The sequence below is a fragment of the Larimichthys crocea genome, chromosome X (genome assembly GCF_000972845.2).
Source record: "Larimichthys crocea isolate SSNF chromosome X, L_crocea_2.0, whole genome shotgun sequence".
Taxonomy (NCBI): Eukaryota; Metazoa; Chordata; class Actinopteri; family Sciaenidae; genus Larimichthys; species Larimichthys crocea.
The window spans coordinates 22,005,620-22,018,184 of NC_040020.1; the positions used below are offsets into that span (position 1 = coordinate 22,005,620).

Below are 12,565 nucleotides of genomic sequence, written 5' to 3' on the forward strand. Positions count from 1 at the left end.
ATATACTCAGCACTTAGAGACAAACCCGGGCCAACAACAAACAGAGGCGCGGTGTATTGCTTGGTATCATTTACAGACACAGTGCTACCATTAAAGTAAAGTACTGGAGCTGTTGTCTGTTTGATAACTTTGGGGCAGGGAGAAGGTCTTTGTCTGTGTTTCAGTGAATGCATGTGGGTTTTTTTGTCATTTTTTTACTTCCAAATGCATGCCACAGTTTAAATGAATATGGTTTAAATGTTCAAAACAGCAAAACAAAGACAAAAGGCAACCTTTCTAATTACCAAGGCTGGACTATACAGACTGATTTTGTACCAACACAATTAATGCCTTTAATTATTATCAATGAAAACACAAGTCAATTATTCCCAGAAAATAATATTTAAAAACTGCTAAATAAGCTTAAAACAAGCTAGGATTAGGGTTATTATTTCAACACTGTATTACACACTGTAGACCCTAATTAATGTCACGTCTTATCATTCAACATGGGTTTACTTATCCATGATACTCTTCCACTAACTTGTTGTTCCCTCCACATTTGATCAATAAAGACTTTTCTTCTATTAAATTCTGTAAAGACTGAACAGTCTTTACATATCTCATTAGCACTAGCTAGAATGTCTTTTGTCCCATTCTCCATATAATAATAGAATACATGGCTCTGAAAGTCTTTTGATGCTTACCAGAAATGAAGTAACAGATATACAAACAAAATGCATAATTGACAATATAATCATTTGGAGAAAAAAAAAGTAATTCTAAAGCTGACAAATGTTTCTGATTTTAGTCACGATGAAAAAATGATTCTTGTTCATACAAGTCTTCGTGATTCTTGTTCATACAGCCCTGCAACTGCAAATCAGATATGAAAAGAATGTGTCAGACTTTGGTTTACAGCATAAAAGAAGGCTTACACTGTGTAATTGTTGGTTCAATCTTGTCTTTTCCAATTTCCTGCCTGACATCGCTGCACCACCCTAGTTGATGGAAAGGTGTGTGTGTTCTTTATGTTTGAGTTTAAAAAGGAGTCCAAGGAGGCGCAGCTCCAGTCTTTGGAGGGCAAATGGGATTACATTGTCGAAGCTGCTTCAAGGCATCTCCAGCGTCACTTCAAGGAGGCAGGCTCCAGTCGGTGGCCTGTTTGCTGTCAGCTAATCTTGGGAGATGGATTCTCAGTGCAGGGCTCACTCCAGTACAGTTACTGTGCTTAATGGGTTTGACTCCCTAGGACATTGTTTCAATCTAAAGGTCATCATGGTCTTAGCTCAAGCCAAGGACCTCTCAACCCAGGCTGATTTGCTCCTCAACCACCCTTGCATAGTGTACTTCAAAGGACATTTTTCTGTTAGCACTTCCACACTAATTACTGGGCAAGAGCGTGCATTAACTTTGCCCATTTCAGCACGCAGTCAGCATAATTTAAAAGGCGGCAGAAAGTGATACAGACGTTTTGCCTTTTCATGCTGTAGGGACTTTCCTGTAATGCTGTCTTTTTCTCTGGAACTCAGGTTACAGGTATGAATTCGACTGAACATTACATGCTGTGTAGCATTTGTGTATAAGTGATCAGTCCAAAAATAATTCACAAACAAAAAAAGACCTAAGCTATTATACAATGAAAAATGAAAGTTAACTACTACCAGTGCCCATGTGCCTACTTGGGCACTGGTTTGGTGAGGTCCAGCTGGTCGTTACATATTCCAGAGCTATCATCCATGACCAATCACATTTGGACACAACTCTGTAATCAGTCGAATTAACAAATCAAGAAAGGGGAAACAACACAAAACAATATAATAATAATAATAATAATAATAATAATAATAATAATAATACTAATAATAATGCCAAAGAGTTATGTGGACTTCCTATTGAGCAACTCCCCTGAGAACAACATACCCTGAAGGTCTTTTTTTCTTTTTTCATTTGCACTACTACTTTACCCGGCTAACATATTTAAAAATGGTAGGGGTCACTGCCGCATTGGCTAATGTGTTTGACCAATTAGTGTACACTAACATCTGGGCCTAACACTACACCTACTCTGAAGCAGGAGCTAAAACAGCTAACACAGCCTTCTAAAAACTATGATCATATGCAGTATGTTTGGTTATGTATATCAGTAAAACACTAAAAACTGAATGGGAATGAGGACTCAGGAGAGTGTTGCCTCTTTGCAAGCAGGATGTCCTGAACTTCCTGAGGTGCTGTAGTTCCTGGGATTATTTGTTCAGAAGGACCAACAGTGAAAATATGAACACTTCTAAATCTGTGAGGTTGAGTATGTTTGAACTTCACTGTAGCGTACAGTTCTCCACTTGGGTGCTCTCTTTGTCAATAGCTATTTAAACACACCTATGCACTGCAGGTGCACCACTCTTCTCCCTGTAGTCTCACTCCACAGGAAACTCTGTACCTGGTGCTTGGTGACAGAATTCAGCTGCTTCCCATAACGCTGAGGTTTCATGTCATCTATAAGGTGACAGGTGGCTCATCGGGCTTCAGATAAGGCTTATACAGAGTCCGCTTGCCCGCTTTAATTTATCTAAGGGATTTCTTGTGCTGCATATATTTTGTTCTTTGAGCAGCCAAGCATTAAATTGCTTTCCATTGGGAACAGCTCGTATGTCGGGGTCGCCAAAGCTGTGGCTGGTTTCCAATGAGATGGTTTGGCAGCAAAGCCAACACCGTAATTAGGGTCACCCAGCTCTGGAGCTGTTGGTGGGCCAAAGAGTCGTCACAGTTGCATAGTGCGTTTGAAAGTCACAATAAAGCTGGAGGATAGTAACATATGACTTCTTAGATCATAAATCAACAGAACACTGAGGTCGTGCATCAAATAAAAATTGGGTCTTCTTCTTAAGAGACCAGCCCTCAAAAAAGTGTATTTATTTAGAAAAATTGTGAAATTCATTATGTTGCTCCAGGGAATAACTTAGGCAAACAGCATGCTATAACTTGGAGAAATGAAAGTGCAAAGAAAAGGGGAGATGAGGAGAGATAGCGGCAAAGCATGGGCAGTGAAAGCCCAATGTATAACGAGTTGTCAGCTTTGTCTCATCATGCCAGAAGCTGACTTCAGCAGCCTTTTTTGTTTGAGCTCTTAGTAAAGCCTCTTGCTTTTACAGTGTGCCTCTCCAAATGTAGCCTGTTGTGTTTTCATGAGGAGACTGCACAGCATGTGTCTATCTGCGAAGAGATCCCCAATGTGTCCAGTGGTGGAGGAAAAAATAAATAAATAAAAAGAAAACACTCAAGGGAGCTCTTTTCAGCTCGCAGTACTCTCTTTGGCATCCCGGAGAGTAAACGCTTAGGAGAAAAGTGCAGAAAAGAAACATTTGGACGGCTGCTCAGCAGAATTTACTAATGTCATGGCTGCATTGTAATGTGATTTTTTTTGGTGTGAGAAATATAAAAGCTTGATCATGAGGGCTAAGAGATACTGAAAGTCTTTCTAGGCATACTTCGAGCATGCGTCAACGTTAGATTTCAACTGAAACTTGCCTTTAGAGCTCTATCGTGCATGAGCTATTTTTATGTTTTAATTTTTGCCTCTTGGTTTTTTTTAATAAGCTGAAACTCTGGTAGAAATGTCCAAAGCTACAAGTGGTTTCATTACTGATTAATTAGATTTCACACTGTACTGTGGAGCACATACTGTACTGAATTTGAAACTCAGCACAGTGTACTGTCATAGGCTGACAAGTCTTTCAAGTCAGTGTAATAAGGACTGACTCCCTATCCATTTTATGCTGAGGCATGACAATTTTCCTGTGCATTATAGTAGGTAATATAACTCCCCTTTTTAGTCTGTATTTAAGTGGGAAGGTTGGCCAAGAAATAATTTCCTTTTCAGGCTTCAGGGCAGAGCGAGGCATACAGGAGCACTCACTGCTACACTGAAGTACCTGTGTTTGTTTAAGTGCTTTGTTCAAAAGCACTTCGACTGTAATTATTTCCTTCAGATTCTGGTCTCACCAAATCTTATGGGATGAGTACAGTGTCTTTGGATGCAAATGGAAAGTCAAAGATTCATGTTGACAACATGATTGATGTGGTTTAATGTGGAAATATTTCACTGGGAAGAGTATTTGTGGCACATGGAAGAAAAGACTTTTACTTAAACACATGCACATGACTTTGAATAAAATGTGTCAGGCCTGTGTTTCCAAACCGTGGAGCAGGTCCCCCTGGGGCTACTGCAGGAGGCATGCATGACCAGGGTCAAAATATGGAGAGAAACTAAGTTGAAGGAATATGATTTATGTATGCAAAATAAACAAAGGTTAGCTGAAACTGTCAAGCTGAACTTTATTATACTACATGAGTGGGTCCTTTAAACTTTGTAAACACCACTTGAAGGTACCAGCAGTTTCAAAAGGACGCATTTGAACATTTATAATAATCTGCATTTGAGAATTTCAGTCTTTTGAGAATTCAACAAAAACAAACAAAAAAAATAACTTCTGTTCCTTCTATAAATATAAACAAACACTAATTTAATCTCATCTTACTCATCTGCTTACCTTTTAATCATGTGTTGTATTGACGTTGTAGTATTGCAGCATAATTTCTAACATCATACACTAAAGCACTAAAGCAACCTTTTTGGATCTATGCGTGATCGGATTGCGTGATCTAGATATGAACACAGTTCAGCTTGGAGATATAACCTGTTTCCCATTGCTTTTATGTGTCTGAACAAAGCAGAGCGCCTCAGTTATGTTGTAATTTTTGTTCTCTGTTTGAGAAAAACCAAAGACCAAATGTTACGTCTCTGCCTAAGATGTGGGGAAAGTAACGTAAGGAGTAAACCAACGCCTGTAAATAATCATAAACCAGTATTTTATTGCCACTTTAAAATACAATAACAACTACTAACAAACTAAAAATGGCGGTTCTCTTCAGAGTGAACTTGAACAAATTGGCTTTTAGGGGGAGCTACCTAAGCCCTACACCAAAAACAAACAAAAGACAATTACTAATCCTAACTCCTAAACTAACCAAAAACAGGAGAAAAATGCATCAAAAGAAAAGGCAGTTCACTCCTACTGCGTCCGTTTGCAACAGTGTTAATTTTGTCACCCATTTTTCAATTTAGTCTTAGTCTTAGTCTTGTGTCAAAGTTTAGTCTTAGTCTTTCACAAATCATGTTTGTTAGTCATATTTTAGTCGACTAAAAGTCTCAAAATTTTAGTCTAGTTTTAGTCAGACGTGAACACAGGGTGTTTTAGTCAAAACATTTTTGTCTTTTTCTATTTATTTCAGGAATATTTGTTTTGTTTATTAATTCTAGTTCACTTCTGTTCCACATCTAACACATTGATTAAATGTCTTGATTGAATTGAATGAATTCACCTTCAAAGCAACTTTGCTACTGTAAGTGTCTTGCCTGTTGTTTCAATACACACTTTATATGCACTTGATTTCATTTTTTATATTTATTAGAAATACCAACACACAAACACAAAAACAATACGACACTTACAGCTAATTTTATAGCTATAAAACAAGGCATTGTGACTTTTCCTCTGCTTCTAAATAATGGAAATGGGACCACACGTCCAGGCTTTTTCCTTCCAAGCATGATTTCGCTGTCCGTACATCGTGTTTCTCCTGCATGCTGTTTGTTTTCAAGCCACAGGTGCGAGAGCAGCCAGAGGATCTCAAACGTGTGGCCGTGACGTTGCTACAGTAAAAGAAGTGCTGGCACAAACACATGACAGCAAGACTGGATGTTGCTTTTTTTCTTATATAGTAGACGAAAACAAGGAGGAGGTTTTTTTTTTTTTTTTTATATTTCTTGCATGACATTTTCGTTTCATGCGAAAATCAAGGCCCGTTTCATGCTCTAGATTGCGCTGTCCGTACTCCGTGTTTCTCCTGCATGCTGTTTGTTTTCAAGCCACAGGTGCGAGAGCAGCAAGAGGATCTCAAACGTGTGGCCGTGACGTGCTGATGCTGGCACAAACACATGACAGCAGGACTGGACTTTCTAGACGAAAACAAGGAGGACGTTTTTTGTTTATTTTTATTTCTTGCATGACATTTTCGTCTTGTTTTTATTCGTCACCAAAAACGCACACTGGCACATTTTTCGTCAGTGTTTTTAGAACATTGTATCGTCTCGTCTTAGTCAAAGGCTCGGAAAAAGACTCGTTGACCAACATATTTCGTCTCGTCTGACGAAATGAACACTGGTTTGCAACAGTGAGTATGTACACGTGAGGCACAAGTACCAAGTGACAATAACCAACGGTAACAAAGGGAAAACAAATGTGCAGAACCTCAATCTCTAGCTAAACCAATCACAAGGAGAAACTAGGGGGATAACTGCATTCCAGCCAGGTTCTCGCAGTCTCTGGCACAAGCAGGATCTTATGTAGGGCTCACAATCAGCTAGATTGATAGCATCTTGGTTTGGTCAGCCCCAAAGATCCTCAGATAAACAGGAAATCACTCTCTGAGTCAAAAACAGTGGACATGTTAAACAGAAAATACACCAAAGAATGATGATAGATTAAAAATTGGAGAAACTGTGTATGATTTATGTAAACATAGTCCTATTTTAAATGTATCCAGTAATAAAAAATGAATGATTAAACTCTTTAAACAAAGTTGCAGCTACAAACACAACCAGTAGCACCTGCACACCACTCAAGACGAGATGAAAACCCGTTCCTCAGTTCCACTGTGTTGTGCCGAGGGACTGAACGTTAAAAAAAATGTATCATCTTTCGGAAGAACCAGAGCAGAGCAGTCCAGTGTATATTTAAAACTAAAGTGTTTTTTTTTCTCTGGCAGTTCTTGTTCAATTATTTATACATTCATTTTGAAACAAACGATTGTTGAGAAGTGTGATTAACTGCAGCTGTTTTTCCTATAATATTTGAAAAATTAAATGATGACAACAACAAAATAAGAAGAATTCTCACCGCTTATCTTCCAATGAACAGCAAACGTACTTCTGGATGGTAAATAGGTGCTTATATAAAGCGCCCCATCCTGAGTGGCTTGCTAAAATTAAGGAGCATCAAGGGAGTAGCTATTTATTTTGCTTTCGTACTCACACATCTACACTCCCACGCACATATGTCCTTGTAATACACCGTGACAGTAATGGAGAATGTAATTGTCCTGGGAAATAGATAAACAAAAGAGATTACGTTGCATTACTGCAGAGTTCATAAAGGTGGCGAGTGTGTTATCTTAGGTGCCCAGAACTAGTGATCCTCAACAGTTCTTAAGAACTACACGAAGCATTTTATGATGAAACACTATATAAATGAAGTCTCCACCTCCTCATTTCCCTGCTGTTTCTAAACAAGCATCCTTTAATGCAGATACGCTTCCTGTTAAAGGAGACAAACGTGATTTTTAGACCTTGGATTTCATACATTTTTATTCATCGTACAGCATGTGAAAGTAAAGCTGGATAGACTTTGGGAGCAAAGATTGATTTGTAGTTGTACAAGTGAAACTTCTTTCCTGATTGATTGAATCTTAGTCTGGAACATAAATGTGACAAGCTCCCTGGGATGCCTTTAGATGCAAAATATCTGTCAAGACTGCCTGGAGCAGAAGTCTTTTAAAGAACTTTTACTTGCATTTTTCACCGTGTTGCACAGGCTGTCTCATATAAAGAAGGAGCTGTCAGGCCTCTACCAGCACTGGTCACATTTAGGTTCAGTGCTGCAGACGTGAGATATGTTATTTATCTCCTCCATATTTAATGAGGAGTCGCCCTGGGAAGCAGATGGTACATTAGCTGTAATAAACCAGAGCTGACTTCAGTGGTTTAGTGAGGGAATACAGAATTGAGCTGGGAAGCCCTCGCCGTTTCACGGCCTACATTGTTGGGGTCAAAAGGTGTCTGATGTGCACAGAGAGTGTGTTCGCACGCCTCGTGCAAACAGATGCCTTTTATAACTCCGGACAGGTTCTCATTGCCCCCAGTGAAGCATCATATATTGATGTGGAGAGAACAAAAATTACTGTAAGCTCTGACCCCTTTGTTCGCGGCGCCAGCATTAAAGTTGCTGAGTGAGGGTTTCACATTGAGCTATGTTTTATTGTTACTCTCAGCAGAAGTGATTCGAGTGTGCACACACTCTCTTAACATGCTTCTTGAGACTTACTGACTGTCCTCCCATACATGCACTGGAAGACCAGTTCACAGTTCTCTGTTAAGAGACGAAGCCCACTAATTTAGTGAGATGACTCAAGAACCAGTCAGCTGTATTTGACAGGCATGCCAAAATGGAAATATTATCTCAGCCAATTCTTAAAAACTACATCTGGCAGCAACCATTTATTCCCTAAGGTTGCTTTTGCAATCTGTAAACTTCTTTTTGACTGCTTACCCCACAGCTGGGGGTTTGTTGCTGCTTGTGATGTCTGAGTATGTTTCACATACTCCATTCACTGTTTGAAGAGAGAGCAGGGACTGGTGGCAGCTGTCTGAGAGCCTCTATTCTCCCACATTCTATGGCTAATGTTAATAATTAAGGGGATTGAATAGACATCTTAAGTCTGCTCTGTAATGGATGCTGCTTTGAACCCTGCTGAGTCACAGGGCACCTTGGAGGTAAACACAAGCAGCTTTCGGGGGAAGTCGGAGGGCGGCGGGTGGGCTGAAATGATTCCTCATCTCAACTGGGTGCTTTCATAAAGCAAGACTCAGGATGTGCACGGAAGAAAATAATCATGCAGTGCAGCATATCAAATCATGGCCTGATGAGGAAAAAATAACATGTCTAAGCTCATTGCTTCTGATGCAATAAAGTGCAGACAGAACTCCGGGGTCTCCGACTGGAGGCCTCTCTCTATGCACAGCCAAATACTGTTGTTAAAAGGGGCAGAGAAGAGGTCTTAACAAGTTAAAAGAACCTCCCAGGAGAAAGACCAGGAGGGAGAAGGAAGGCTGATGGGATGGAAAACACTAGATCACCGCAGCGTGTTCATTGAGAAGAATGAATGGATAAATTGAAAGCGATGGCATTGCTGGCGATCTTCAAGGCAATGAGACATTATTGATTTCTAAGGATAAAACGTATTCTTAATGTGTCCAGGGATCCAGGCTTTCTTTCTATTTCTCCCTGTTATACTAACTCTGTTCCTTACAGCTTTTAGACACCAAAAATGATGCAGGAGTGTTGCCTGATATACAGCAAAAGCCATCCATAGGTGCCATTCTAGCTTTTTGAACAGTGAGCACTCATCTCAATGGACAGCGACGGTATGCCTCAACCATCTGTTCCCTTTTGACACAATGCAGTGAATCAGCACTTTAGTTCGTTTTTTTTTTTTTTTTTTTTGAAGCAGTGCATCCTGAAAGCCTTTTATCTGCGAGGATGGAAGCAAAGAATTGCTGCGGAGATGGTAATCTGTGTTGATATTTAGAGGAAGGGAACGATGCATTCTGTTATTGCTCCTGAGCCCATTTTCACACCAATTTGGTGATGCAAACAAGATGTCCTATACTATATATATATATATATATATATATATATATATATATATATATATATATATATATATATATATATATATATATATATATATATATATATATATATATATATGGGTATCACCTGCAATGTTAGAAACAGGCATCAGTACTTGGAAGTTTTTCCAGTAAATATCTGATCTGAATGAATGAATTTCTGGTTTTGACACTATTTCGTCTCCCAGAATGTGCACACTCTTTGTGTTCATATGTGTTCCTGAATATGGGCTATATGAGGCTGAGGCTGTCGTTGTAAGACACCATACCTTGGCACTGAGCGATAGTTGTGCAAAGTTATCAGCTCTTTTCATTTCTGAGCTGACACTCTGGGTGAAAGATTCAGGGGTGAGGTGGGGAGCTGTGGATTAAAGATCATATCAAAGCCAGCGAATAGGTATAGTGATTCAGGAAAGATGGCAGAGATAGCAAATGAAGCCCAAGTTTGTGGAGATATAGAGTGCAGCCCCAAGTTTATCATATAGACTACAGATAGTCAGAGGATAGCAATCAAGGATATGGTGTGGCATAGTTGTGCGTCAGAAACTTGGCAAATGTTTGACTTTTATGTCCAAGGACACAAAATTGAAGATTTTAAGTAAGTTGATGGCCAGCCAAAGCGTCCATCGGGACACAGTGATGTGCGTAGCTTCTCTAAAGGGCAGGGGCCAAAATTAACATTGGGCACATCTTCGGTTGCAAGGTTAGAATTTCATTTTGCTTTAAGGTCCTACCAGAACACCTGAGGGACCAGAGGGGCAGTTTAGCAACCAAATGCAGGTCAGGAAATGACATTTGCAATGAAAAATACAAAGTATGCTCATTTTCCCTGATGATTACTATTTTATTTATTTTATTTTTAATGATGTTGGTTGAAGTGTTGTTTAATTTCAGGCCTACCTACTCTATAAAAGACTGAAAGGGGCACGTGGGCCAAAACAAAGAGCACTTGGGGGGGCACTCAGTAAGAACAGAGAGGCACTTGGGGGGCACTTTGGCCACTTAGATCATGTTTAAACTAACTTTAGCGCTGCATAAAAAACAACAACAACAACAACAACAAAAAACACAGTCTGCTCATTTATTTAAATGGAGCCAGCTGTTGTGCCAACGAAGGGCTCGGTTAAAAACAAAACAGTGTCATCCTGCAAAAAGGTTGAAGCAGGTGCAACTTTTGCTGCAATGCGACATTATCTGGCTAGGCATTGCACTGGCCAATCAAAAACATGCAAGCACACATTCCTGAGGAAGCTCAGGAGGAGCTTCTACCCTCAGGCCACTAGGATCGTACATGAGAACTCTGAGAAGACTGTTCCATAAGAATACTTCTTAGTAATTTTACTTCCTGTTTCAATTATTGTTATTGTCGTTATTATTATTATTATTTATGTAGTATTCCCACTGCTTACTGTGGCATTGTCACAATAAAAGAAAGTTACCACTGTAATACAAACCATTTAGCATCTGATAAGACTTTAAATGTATTAATCTGTTTCTCTAACTAGACCTCCTGCATCGTATTTTTTAACGTCACACCTCCACTAACACCACCGTCTCTGTTGTCCTAATGCAGGGCTGTTTTCAGTCTAGGTGCCCCACTGATGTGACTCAGGACAAAACTTGAGCTTATTAGGGTCCAAACATGTCCAGTGGTGGTTAACAGAATCTTCCTCTTTGCACAACAATGTTGGTAAAAACTGCTGACGTGCTTGTTATGCTATGGGCTTGTAAGTTTAAAAAAAGCGTCATCAACAATGACCAAAAACTTCTTAAAAGCATGTGTTGACTTTGGACGATTCAGCAACGCAAAAAGTAAGTAGTTCAATTCTGATGCCATCATGGGAGAAACCCCTATTCATGTCGTATTTTGGAAGGTGGGGAAATTTGTTCCCGTTGAATGGCTGTATATCCAAGAATCGCTTAGCAAAGAGAAGATTAAGTGCACACATTAATCCAGGAGTCAGAGCAATCTTGTAATCCACTCAGTATGCTAATTGCCTGTTCTTTCTCCAGCAAAGGGGTTTACAGGCCATTAAATGGCACTGAGCAGTTGACAAAGGATAGCCAACCCCCCCACCGCCTCTACCCCTCTATTTCTTACTTAGACAGGCTGTTGCACACCCACACAATGCTCCTCTCAAGAAATATGCAGATATGCGCGGCTGTGATTCCAGGGCTGTTATTTATTTTACAGTATTCTGGTAGAAATAGCCCGCTGTGCTTCTGTTCCAAGTAGACCTGACAGTGACACAAGCGGATCTCTTGGTTCTCAGATGAACTTTTGATCCTCTTGACACTGAAGGGGTTTCTTTAGACATTTTTCCCCAGCATACCAAGAGTCTTCCAGTAACATTTGTCCATATCTGACAGTGTTATAGTACAAGTAAATAATGAAAGAGAATTGAGTGCTATTGTATCCATCGCATCCTCAGTCATGCACAACCTTCCCTTCTCCCACTGTGTCCATACACAGGAGGATCACACCAAGGTAAAGTGCAATTCTTAGCGCGCTACTGCCTGTGTAGTCCCCCAAGTGGCCTTGGCAGCCTCAAAATGATGGATGTTGTTTCAGATTGGGTTTCTCGCTACACTGATAAAGCAGCCTTGTCAAAACACATTCAGCAGCAATGTAAGCAGATAAAGATAGTTGCAGATAATTAGAAGATTTGCGTTTTGCGTCATTTGTGGTGCCAACTGCCAAGGAACGGGGCTGTGACAGATGACTCAAACAAGAGAATTCGGCATGAAGCCTGACTGCAAATGTAGCTGGTAATGACCAGAGTGTGTTTTTCAGATGCAGCTAATGAGCATGGCCATTAGACATAAATGACATTTTAAAAACCTGGGGAGTAAGGAAATGAAGAAGTACCCCAGATAGACTGCCTGTAGGCAGCAAATATGGCAAGAGCATCTGGAGGATGCGGCACTGAGGTCACATAAATGACCTCCTCCCAGAGTGTTGGGGCTGTCAGTCATTTCACTGTTGCTAACTGTGAGAATGGAGGTTCATTACAGTGAAACTGTCAGAACCGTTCACTTCAGTATCCACATGCCATC

General features: G+C 40.0%; 1 protein-coding gene across 4 annotated transcripts in view; it reads left to right on the top strand.

Moving 5' to 3' along the window:
* The window catches only part of mgat4c (mgat4 family member C), a 97,737-nt gene that overhangs the window by 28,520 nt on the left and 56,652 nt on the right, over positions 1-12,565 (top strand). The window lies entirely within an intron of this gene.